This window comes from Anthonomus grandis, chromosome 17, assembly GCF_022605725.1.
Source record: "Anthonomus grandis grandis chromosome 17, icAntGran1.3, whole genome shotgun sequence".
Lineage (NCBI taxonomy): Eukaryota > Metazoa > Arthropoda > Insecta > Coleoptera > Curculionidae > Anthonomus > Anthonomus grandis.
In genome coordinates, this window is record NC_065562.1 from 15983300 (window position 1) to 15996243 (window position 12944).

The 12944-nt window shown below is 30.5% G+C and overlaps 1 protein-coding gene across 3 annotated transcripts in view; it reads right to left on the reverse strand.

Moving 5' to 3' along the window:
- The window catches only part of LOC126746405 (cAMP-specific 3',5'-cyclic phosphodiesterase), a 415679-nt gene that overhangs the window by 400777 nt on the left and 1958 nt on the right, over positions 1-12944 (reverse strand). The window lies entirely within an intron of this gene.

Sequence of the window (12944 nt, forward strand, 5' to 3'; positions counted from 1 at the left end):
CATAGGCTTCTCACTTTATTACATGTGGGTTAAAGTGAAAGGGCAAATAGTAAAGGCATTATAGTCCAGGCTGTTAAGGCAAAAATATGAATTTATTAAACGGCTTAAAAATTACAATATTATTAAAGTAGTTAAATGTTTGTTACTTGAAAACGTTTATTTATAAAACCGCAAATTTATAAATGCCCCTGGACTAAAACCTGCAAATGGTTTCTCACTCCATTACATTTGGGTCAAAGTAAGAGGGCAAATAGTATTATAGTCCAGGCTGTTATGACATAAATCTCAATTTATTCAATCTCTTGACAGTAACAACTTTATTATAGTAGATAAGTACTTGTTAATTTAAAACGTTCGTTAATAAAACCGCAAATTTATTCGTGCACCTGGACTAAAACCTGCAATCGGTGTCTCACTCTATTACATATGGATTAAAGTGGAAGGGTTAATAATAAAGACAATATAGTCCAGGCTGTTATGGCAAAAATCTGAAATTATCCAATGTCTTAAAAATTACAATTTTATTAAAGTAAATCAGTATTTTTTTGTTTGGGTCACGTTTATTTAAGAAACCGCAAATTTATGAATGCACCTGGACTAAAACCTGCAATAGGTTTCTCACTCTGTTAAATTTGGGTCAAAGTGAGCGGGCAAATAGTAAAGGCATTATAGTCCAGGCTGTTATGACAAAAATCTAAATTTATTCAATCTCTTGACAGTTACAACTTTATTAAAGTAGATAAGTACTTGTTAATTCAAAAGGTCATTAATAAAACCGAAAATTTATTCATGCACCTGGACTAAAACCTGCAATAGGTTTCTCACTCTATTACATATGGATCAAAGTGGGAGGAGAAATAATAAAGACAATATAGTCCAGGATATTATGGCATGAATATGAATTTATTCACAGGCTTGAAAGCTACAATTTTATTAAAGTTGATAAGTAATTGTTAATTGAAAAAATTTATTTATGACTGTACCTGGACTAAGACCTGCAATAGGTTTCTCACTCTGTTACATTTGGGTTAAAGTAAAAGGGCAAATAGTAAAGGCATTATAGTCCAGGCTGTTAAGGCAAAAATGTGAATTTATTAAACAGCTTAAAAATTACAATTTTATTAAAGTAGTTAAATGTTTGTTACTTGAAAACGTTTATTTATAAAACCGCAAATTTATAAATGCCCCTGGACTAAAACCTGCAATCGGTGTCTCAGTCTATTACATATGGATTAAAGTGGAAGGGTTAATAATAAAGACAATATAGTCCAGGCTGTTATGGCAAAAATCTGAAATTATCCAATGTCTTAAAAATTACAATTTTATTAAAGTAAATAAGTATTTTTTCGTTTGGGTCACGTTTATTTATGAAACCGCAAATTTATGAATGCACCTGGACTAAAACCTGCAATAGGTTTCTCACTCTGTTAAATTTGGGTCAAAGTGAGAGGGCAAATAGTAAAGGCATTATAGTCCAGGCTGTTATGACAAAAATCTAAATTTATTCAATCTCTTGACAGTTACAACTTTATTAAAGTAGATAAGTACTTGTTAATTCAAAAGGTCATTAATAAAACCGAAAATTTATTCATGCACCTGGACTAAAACCTGCAATAGGTTTCTCACTCTATTACATATGGATCAAAGTGGGAAAAGAAATAATAAAGACAATATAGTCCAGGGTATTATGGCATGAATATGAATTTATTCACAGGCTTGCAAGTTACAGGTTTATTAAAGTTGATAAGTAATTGTTACTTGAAAAAGTTTATTTATGACTGTACCTGGACTAAGACCTGCAATGGGTTTCTCACTCTATTACATTTGGGTTAAAGTGAAAGGGCAAATAGTAAAGGCAATATAGTCCAGGCTGTTAAGGCAAAAATATGAATTTATTAAAGGGCTTAAAAATTACAATTTTATTAAAATAGTTAAATGTTTGTTATTTGAAAACGTTTATTTATAAAACGGCAAATTTATAAATGCCCCTGGACTAAAACCTGCAAATGGTTTCTCACTCCATTACCTTTGGGTCAAAGTAAGAGGGCAAATAGTATTATAGTCCAGGTTGTTATGACATAAATCTCAATTTATTCAATCTCTTGACAGTAACAACTTTATTATAGTAGATAAGTACTTGTTAATTTAAAACGTTCGTTAATAAAACCGCAAATTTATTCGTGCACCTGGACTAAAAGCTGCAATCGGTGTCTCACTCTATTACATATGGATTAAAGTGGAAGGGTTAATAATAAAGACAATATAGTCCAGGCTGTTATGGCAAAAATCTGAAATTATCCAATGTCTTAAAAATTACAATTTTATTAAAGTAAATAAGTATTTTTTCGTTTGGGTCACGTTTATTTATGAAACCGCAAATTTATGAATGCACCTGGACTAAAACCTGCAATAGGTTTCTCACTCTGTTAAATTTGGGTCAAAGTGAGAGGGCAAATAGTAAAGGCATTATAGTCCAGGCTGTTATGACAAAAATCTAAATTTATTTCAATCTCTTGACAGTTACAACTTTATTAAAGTAGATAAGTACTTGTTAATTCAAAAGGTCATTAATAAAACCGAAAATTTATTCATGCACCTGGACTAAAACCTGCAATAGGTTTCTCACTCTATTACATATGGATCAAAGTGGGAGGAGAAATAATAAAGACAATATAGTCCTGGGTATTATGGCATGAATATGAATTTATTCACAGGCTTGAAAGTTACAATTTTATTAAAGTTGATAAGTAATTGTTACTTGAAAAAGTTTATTTATGACTGTGCCTGGACTAAGACCTGCAATGGGTTTCTCACTCTATTACATTTGGGTTAAAGTGAAAGGGCAAATAGTAAAGGCTTTATAGTCCAGGCTGTTAAGGCAAAAATGTGAATTTATTAAACGGCTTAAAAATTACAATTTTATTAAAATAGTTAAATGTTTGTTACTTGAAAACGTTTATTTATAAAACGGCAAATTCATAAATGCCCCTGGACTAAAACCTGCAAATGGTTTCTCACTCCATTACATTTGGGTCAAAGTAAGAGGGCAAATAGTATTATAGTCTAGGCTGTTATGACATAAATCTCAATTTATTCAATCTCTTGACAGTAACAACTTTATTATAGTAGATAGGTACTTGTTAATTTAAAACGTTCGTTAATAAAACCGCAAATTTATGAATGCACCTGAACTAAAACCTGCAATAGGTTCCTCACTCTGTTAAATTTGGGTCAAAGTGAGAGGGCAACTAGTAAAGGCATTATAGTCCAGGCTGTTATGACAAAAATCTAATTTTATTCAATCTCTTGACAGTTACAACTTTATTAAAGTAGATAAGTACTTGTTAATTCAAAAGGTCATTAATAAAACCGAAAATTTATTCATGCACCTGGACTAAAACCTGCAATAGGTTTCTCACTCTATCACATATGGATCGAAGTGGGAGGAGAAATAATAAAGACAATATAGTCCAGGGTATTATGGCATGAATATGAATTTATTCACAGGCTTGAAAGTCACAATTTTATTAAAGTTGATAAGTAATTGTTAATTGAAAAAGTTTATTTATGACTGTACCTGGACTAAGACCTGCAATAGGTTTCTCACTCTATTACATTTGGGTTAAAGCGAAAGGGCAAATAGTAAAGGCATTATAGTCCAGGCTGTTAAGGCAAAAATGTGAATTTATTAAACGGCTTAAAAATTACAATTTTATTAAAGTAGTTAAATGTTTGTTACTTGAAAACGTTTATTCATAAAACCGCAAATTTATAAATGCCCCTGGACTAAAACCTGCAAATGGTTTCTCACTCCATTACATTTGGGTCAAAGTAAGAGGGCAAATAGTATTATAGTCCAGGCTGTTATGACATAAATCTCAATTTATTCAATATCTTGACAGTAACAACTTTATTATAGTAGATAAGTACTTGTTAATTTAAAACGTTTGTTAATAAAACCGCAAATTTATTCGTGCACCTGGACTAAAACCTGCAATCGGTGTCTCACTCTATTACATATGGATTAAAGTGAAAGGGTTAATAATAAAGACAATATAGTCCAGGCTGTCATGGCAAAAATCTGAAATTATTCAACGGCTTAAAAATTACAATTTTATTAAAGTAGTTAAATAATTGTTACTTGAAAACGTTTACTTATGAAATCACAAATTTATGAATGCACCTGGACTAAAACCTGCAATAGGTTTCTCACTCTGTTAAATTTGGGTCAAAGTGAGAGGGCAAATAGTAAAGGCATTATGGTCCAGGCTGTTATGACAAAAATCTGAATTTATTTAACAGCTTAAAAATTACAATTTTATTAAAGTAGATAAGTGTTTGTTACTTGAAAACATTTATTTATGTAACCGCAAATTTATAAATGCACCTGGACCAAAACCTGCAAATGGTTTCTCACTCCATTACATTTGGGTCAAAGTGAGAAAACAAATAGTAAAGGCATTATAGTCCAGGCTGTTATGGCATAAATCTGAATTTATTCAACTTATTGAAAGTTACAATTTTATTAAGTAGATAACTATTTGTTACTTGAAAAAGTACATTAATAAAACCGCAAATTTATTGGTGCACCTGGACTAAAACATGCAAATGGTTTCTCACTCTATTACATGTGGGCCATAGTGAGAGGGCAAATAGTAAAGGCATTATAGTCCAGGCGGTTATGACATAAATCTGAATTTATTTAACTTTTATACAAGTATGAGAAACAGTACTATACTGACAGTTTCCAGAACACAAGAAGTTGTATTTTGAGCGTCTAATGTTTCTGAATATTGTGTTGAAGTTGCTGTATTAGTGAAATTTGAATCTACTGTAGAAAGATCTACTTTTGCCTTATTTTGATATGCTTGCACTAATTCATAATGTTCTACTAATAATGTTGGTAGTAATATAAATAGTTCGAGCATGAAAGTTTAATCTCTTATAGTCAATTGTATAGTATAGTTAGTTTACAGTTTTCCCTTTATTAGATTTTTTTACTCTATTAGTTATTTCTTTAGCATATAAAATCCCTTGCAACTAAATCATCTTTAGCGAAACAAATGTCAAGAATAAAATAAAGAGTTTTGGTAGGGTCACACTAAAAGCACTCGTCAAAGTTTGAATTCTATTCAAATTACTCGTAATGAGAAAGTCATTAACGAGTAAATTCAAACAAATATATAATCAATAAGATCGCCATTAATAAATAGTAAACTTATAAGATTTCATTGAAATATTTCTTATTTTATAGAGAATGCTTGACCCATTTCTTCCTATAAATATTTGATAAAGTACTCAATCAAAGAAATGTTCTTATAGGAACAGTTTTACTTTTATTGATGCCATGGAATGCCAATTTTCTCCCATAAAATCCATTAAATGGCAAGAATTTAAAAAGAAAACCTATATTATCCAGAAATCCTTGACTTTCCAGTAAAATAAATTAAAAACATTTCCTTAAAATATACTACAAGGCTATAAAATCCTCTTTAAAAGACACAGCGAGACGAATAAAAGGAAAAGAATCCATCCGTTCCAGGGCGCTTTCATCGCCCCCTCTAGGTTTTTAATTTCCTACATAAAAATGAAATGAAACAATGTGAATTTATTTCTTGTGGAAAATTAAATGGATGAAAAGCGTCACTCTTTATTATTAAATAAATTAAATAAACTCATGTAGAAAATTTCATTTTGCTGTATAACGAAGTGAAAAATGCTCCAAAAAAAAAAGCCGCCAAGTCATCATCGTTAGTGACCTGTTGCTGTATGTTCAGACTCTGTTGAAATTTTAGCTCCATTAGCAAAGATTTTGTTTTCCAGTTTTTGTGGATAATTAATGGAAGAATGTTTTTTTTAGGCTTAAATGCTTTCAAGTGAGCCTAAAGCAGGAATTAAATTATGGATGTTTGTAATGAGTTTTTAATTTTTACTGTGTTTATTTGTCTATTTTTTGTCAGTTGTTGTACTTTGAACTGGACAATTTTCTAGAAAATTATGTTTTTACAAATTTTGTAAAAGCCCACTTTTTTACCCTGATAACTTTTTTATCCATAAAAGTGAAATTATTTCAGGAGTATTTTCTTGACGGAATATTTATTCAAATGAGGCTTTTTAGAAAATTTTATTAAAAGATCCAGAAAAATTGCGAAAATTTTAATTCTTCCACTTTTTTTTATGTGAAATATTTTGAATATCGACATTTCGTTTCATATTTAAGAAATGTATGTTCAAATGCCACATCTCTAAATAATCTAATAAAAATCTGGAAAATTGGGTTTTTTGGCATATAAATTATTTTGAAATTTAATGTATATTGGCATCCTTGCAAAAATTATATAATATTTTATTTAAGAAAATATATCCATTGGAATTGACAGGCATATTGGCAACGTTGCATTCATTTGTTATAATTTTTTATATTATTAGTTTTTTACTTAATAACTTGCGGGGTTAAAATTAGATGTGAACAATTAAGACTTTAAAATATACAAAAAATTGTTTGGGATACAGGACGCCAAAAAAATGTTTTTATTTGTTAAATGGCGTTTCAATCCTCTTTTGGATCTTCTTTAGGCTAAAAATACTAACCGTTATGGTTTATATGTTCCTTCAGGACATCTTATTGGTATAACATATACTATTTCAACTCGGATTTCAGAATTAAGATTCTTCTGCAGCAGAATAATGTTCTTAAAAGAAAAAATTGAAAACTTTAAATTACAAAAAAAATTCAAGGGTTTTAAACTCCCGTTCCCATTTTCCTCGCAGTTGTAGTCATTTTTGGAATTTTCTAACCAGTTGAAGTCATTTTTACAAATATTCCATGCAGCAATATAATTCCCTAAGTGTCTCAAGCTCTTTGAATAATTTATTGTTTATTTCAGAAGTCATTTTTCCAAATTTTCCAGGCAATAATATATTTTTCTAAGTACCTCGAGCTCTTGGAATAATTTTTTCATTTATTCCAGAGGTCACTTTTTTCTATTTTCCAGGCAGTAGGAGTAAGTTCTCAAGAGTCTCAAGCTCATAGAATAATATTTGAATTCTTCCAGGCAGTAGGGATCATTCTTCCAGGCGATTGAATTAGATTAAGCTCCTGGAATAATTTTTCTTTTTTTCCAGGCAATTGGAAATATATTTTTCGATTTTCCAGACAATTGATTCCAAACAGTTGTAGGCGTTTTTTTCTTTATTTTAGGCAATTGAAGTGGTTTTTCAAGCATCTCAAGTTCCTAGAACCATATTTCAATTCTTCCAGGCAGTAGCGATCTTCTTTTCAGGCAATTGAATAAATTCGAGCTCCTGGAATATTTTTCCCATTTTCCAGACATAGTTATATCCAAACAGTTATGGGTCTTTTTTTTTGTTTTAGGCAATTGAAGTGTTCTTCCAAGCGTCTTAAGCTCCTGGAATATTTTTTTAATTCTTCCAGACAGTAGGTATAATTTTTCCAGAAAAGTGAATTAATTCGAGCTCCTGGAATAATTTTTTTCTTTCTTCCAGGCAATTGGTAATGTTTTTCTCATTTTTCAGGCATTTGTTTCCAAACAGTTTTGGGTTTTTTTTTCTTTATTTTAGGCAATTAAAGTGGTTTTTCAAACTTCTTAAGCTCCTAGAATAATATTTCAATTTTTCCAGGCAGTAGAAATCATTTTTCCAGGCAACTAAATAAATTCAATGTCTTGGAATATTTTTCCCATTTTCCAGACAGTTATTTCCAAACAGTTATGGGTCTCTTTTTTTCTTTCAAGCAATTCAAGTTTCTAGAATAATATTTCAATTCTTCCAGGCAGTACGTATAATTTTTCCAGGAAATTGAATTTATTCGAGCGCCTGGAATAATTTTTTCTTTCTTCCAGCAATTGGGAATATATTTTCCGATTTTTCAGGTAATTGATTCCAAACAGTTGTGGGTCTTTTTTTCCAAATTTTCCAGGCAATAATATAATTTCCTAAGTATCTCAAGCTCTTCAATTTTTTTTTTCATTTATTTCAGAGGTCATTTTTTCCATTTTCCAGGTAGTAAGAGTAAGTTCTCAAGGGTTTTAAGCTCTTAGAATAATATTTTAATTCTTCCAGGCGGTAGAGATAATTTTTTCCAGACAATTGAATAAATTTGAGCTCCTGGAATATTTTTCCTATTTTCCGGACAGTTGTTTCCAAACAGTTATGAATCTTTTTTTCTTTATTTTAGGCAATTGAAGTCGTTTTTCAAGCGTCTTAAGCTCCTAGAATAATATTTCAATTCTTCCAGGCAGTAGGGATCATTTTTCCAGGGAATTGAATTAGTTTAAACTACTGGAATGATTTTTCTTTTTTTCCAGGCAATTAGAAATATATTTTTCAATTTTCCAGGCAATTAATTTAAAATAGTTGTAGGTATTTTTTTCTTTATTTTAAGCAATTGAAATGGTTTTTCAAACTTCTTAAGCTCCTAGAATAATATTTCAATTCTTCCAGGCGGTAGAGATATTTTTTTTCAGACAATTGAATAAATTTGAGCTCCTGGAATATTTATCCTATTTTCCAGACAGTTATTTCCAAACAGTTCTGGATCTTTCTTTTTTCTTGTTTTAGGCAATTGAAGTGGTCTTCCAAGCGATTGAAACTCCTAGAATAATATTTCAATTTTTTCAGGCAGTAGGTATAATTTTTCCAGGAAATTGAATTAATTCGAACTCCTGGAATAATTTTTTCATTTCTTCCAGGCAATTGGTAATGTTTTTCTCATTTTTCAGGCATTTGTTTCCAAACAGTTTTGGGTTTTTTTTCTTTATTTTAGGCAATTAAAGTGGTTTTTCAAACTTCTTAAGCTCCTAGAATAATATTTCAATTCTTCCAGGCAGTAGAAATCATTTTTCCAGGAACTGAATAAATTCAATGTCTTGGAATATTTTTCCCATTTTCCAGACAGTTATTTCCAAACAGTTATGGGTCTCTTTTTTTCTTTCAAGCGATTCAAGCTCCTAGCATAATATTTCAGTTCTTCTAGGCAGTAAGTATAATTTTTCCAGGAAATTTAATTAATTCGAGCGCCTGGAATAATTTTTCCTTTCTTCCAGCAATTGGGAATATATTTTCCGATTTTTCAGGTAATTGATTCCAAACAGTTGTGGGTCTTTTTTTCCAAATTTTCCAGGCAATAATATAATTTCCTAAGTATCTCAAGCTCTTCAATTTTTTTTTTCATTTATTTCAGAGGTCATTTTTTCCATTTTCCAGGTAGTAAGAGTAAGTTCTCAAGGGTTTTAAGCTCTTAGAATAATATTTTAATTCTTCCAGGCAGTAGGTATAATTTTTCCCGGAAATTGAATTAGTTTAAGCTCCTGGAATAATTTTTCTTTTTTTCCAGGCAATTAGGAATATATTTTCCGATTTTCCAGGCAATTGATTCTAAACAGTTGTAGGTCTTTTTTTTTTATTTTAGGCAATTGAAGTGGTTTTTCAAGCATCTAAATTTCCTAGAATAATATTTTAATTCTTCCAGGCAGTAGAGATCATTTTTCCAGGCAATTGAATAAATTCGAGCTCCTGGAATATTTTTTTCATTTTCCAGACAGTTGTTTTCAAACAGTTATCGGTCTTTTTTTTGTTTTAGGCAATTGAAGTGGTCTTCCAGGCGTTTCAAGCTCCTAGAATAATTTTTCTTTTTTTTCAGGTAATTAAGAATATATTTTCCGATTTTCCAGGCAATTGATTCTAAACAGTTGTAGGCGTTTTTTTCTTTATTTTAGGCAATTGAAGTGGTTTTTCAAGCATCTCAAGTTCCTAGAACCATATTTCAATTCTTCTAGGCAGTAGCGATCTTCTTTTTAGGCAATTGAATAAATTCGAGCTCCTGGAATATTTTTCCCATTTTCCAGACAGTTATTTCCAAACAGTTATGGATCTTTTTTTTTTCTTGTTTTAGGCAATTGAAGTGTTCTTCCAAACGTCTCAAGCTCCTAGAATATTTTTTTAATTCTTCCAGACAGTAGGTATAATTTTTCCAGAAAAGTGAATTAATTCGAGCTCCTGGAATAATTTTTTTCTTTCTTCCAGGCAATTGGTAATGTTTTTCTCATTTTTCAGGCAGCTGTTTCCAAACAGTTGTGGGTCTTTTTTTCTTGTTTTAGGCAATTGAATTGATTTTTCAAACTTCTTGAGCTCCTAGAATATTATTTCAATTCTTCCAGGCGGTAGAAATCATTTTTTTAAGCAATTGAATTAATTCGAGCTCCTGGAATAATTTTTTCATTTCTTCCAGGCAATTGGTAATGTTTTTCTCATTTTTCAGGCATTTGTTTCCAAACAGTTTTGGGTTTTTTTTCTTTATTTTAGGCAATTAAAGTGGTTTTTCAAACTTCTTAAGCTCCTAGAATAATATTTCAATTCTTCCAGGCAGTAGAAATCATTTTTCCAGGCAACTGAATAAATTCAATGTCTTGGAATATTTTTCCCATTTTCCAGACAGTTATTTCCAAACAGTTATGGGTCTCTTTTTTTCTTTCAAGCAATTCAAGTTTCTAGAATAATATTTCAATTCTTCCAGGCAGTACGTATAATTTTTCCAGGAAATTGAATTTATTCGAGCGCCTGGAATAATTTTTTCTTTCTTCCAGCAATTGGGAATATATTTTCCGATTTTTCAGGTAATTGATTCCAAACAGTTGTGGGTCTTTTTTTCCAAATTTTCCAGGCAATAATATAATTTCCTAAGTATCTCAAGCTCTTCAATTTTTTTTTTCATTTATTTCAGAGGTCATTTTTTCCATTTTCCAGGTAGTAAGAGTAAGTTCTCAAGGGTTTTAAGCTCTTAGAATAATATTTTAATTCTTCCAGGCGGTAGAGATAATTTTTTCCAGACAATTGAATAAATTTGAGCTCCTGGAATATTTTTCCTATTTTCCGGACAGTTGTTTCCAAACAGTTATGAATCTTTTTTTCTTTATTTTAGGCAATTGAAGTCGTTTTTCAAGCGTCTTAAGCTCCTAGAATAATATTTCAATTCTTCCAGGCAGTAGGGATCATTTTTCCAGGGAATTGAATTAGTTTAAACTACTGGAATGATTTTTCTTTTTTTCCAGGCAATTAGAAATATATTTTTCAATTTTCCAGGCAATTAATTTAAAATAGTTGTAGGTATTTTTTTCTTTATTTTAAGCAATTGAAATGGTTTTTCAAACTTCTTAAGCTCCTAGAATAATATTTCAATTCTTCCAGGCGGTAGAGATATTTTTTTTCAGACAATTGAATAAATTTGAGCTCCTGGAATATTTATCCTATTTTCCAGACAGTTATTTCCAAACAGTTCTGGATCTTTCTTTTTTCTTGTTTTAGGCAATTGAAGTGGTCTTCCAAGCGATTGAAACTCCTAGAATAATATTTCAATTTTTTCAGGCAGTAGGTATAATTTTTCCAGGAAATTGAATTAATTCGAACTCCTGGAATAATTTTTTCATTTCTTCCAGGCAATTGGTAATGTTTTTCTCATTTTTCAGGCATTTGTTTCCAAACAGTTTTGGGTTTTTTTTCTTTATTTTAGGCAATTAAAGTGGTTTTTCAAACTTCTTAAGCTCCTAGAATAATATTTCAATTCTTCCAGGCAGTAGAAATCATTTTTCCAGGCAACTGAATAAATTCAATGTCTTGGAATATTTTTCCCATTTTCCAGACAGTTATTTCCAAACAGTTATGGGTCTCTTTTTTTCTTTCAAGCGATTCAAGCTCCTAGCATAATATTTCAGTTCTTCTAGGCAGTAAGTATAATTTTTCCAGGAAATTTAATTAATTCGAGCGCCTGGAATAATTTTTCCTTTCTTCCAGCAATTGGGAATATATTTTCCGATTTTTCAGGTAATTGATTCCAAACAGTTGTGGGTCTTTTTTTCCAAATTTTCCAGGCAATAATATAATTTCCTAAGTATCTCAAGCTCTTCAATTTTTTTTTCATTTATTTCAGAGGTCATTTTTTCCATTTTCCAGGCAGTAAGAGTAAGTTCTCAAGGGTTTTAAGCTCTTAGAATAATATTTTAATTCTTCCAGGCAGTAGGTATAATTTTTCCCGGAAATTGAATTAGTTTAAGCTCCTGGAATATTTTTTCTTTTTTTCCAGGCAATTAGGAATATATTTTCCGATTTTCCAGGCAATTGATTCTAAACAGTTGTAGGTCTTTCTTTTTTATTTTAGGCAATTGAAGTGGTTTTTCAAGCATCTAAATTTCCTAGAATAATATTTCAATTCTTCCAGGCAGTAGAGATCATTTTTCCAGGCAATTAAATAAATTCGAGCTCCTGGAATATTTTTTTCATTTTCCTGACAGTTGTTTTCAAACAGTTATGGGTCTTTTTTTTGTTTTAGGCAATTGAAGTGGTCTTCCAGGCGTTTCAAGCTCCTAGAATAATATTTCAATTCTTTCAAGCAGTAGGTATAATTTTTTCAGAAAATTGAATTAATTCGAGCTCCTGGAATAATTTTTTCTTTTTTCCAGATAATTGGGAACATTTTTTTCCCATTTTCCAGGCAAATGATTCCAAACAGTTGTGGCTCTTTTTTTGTTTGTTTTAGGCAATTGATGTGATTTTTCAAGCGTCTTAAGCTCCTAGAATAATATTTCCATTTTTCCAGGCAGCTAAAGTTATTTTTCCAGATAATTCAAGACATTTTTCCAGATACTTAAAGAGCTCTTCTATATATTTTACACGTTTTTTTTGTCCAGTTTTTAATATAATAGCTGCAATTTTTTACTATTTCTCATGCAGATGGTCAATTTTCAAGTTGCTTCCAGACAGTTGAAGTAGTTTTTTACGTGTTTTTAGCTCCTAGAATAATTGTTTAATTCTTCCAGGCATTTTAAGTGGTTTTTTATATGTTTTTGCCATTTCTTTTTGGACAGAGTTGCCGGTATTTTTTGATACTCCTGGTGCAGTTGGGAGTCACTTTTCCAGACAGTTAAAGTAGT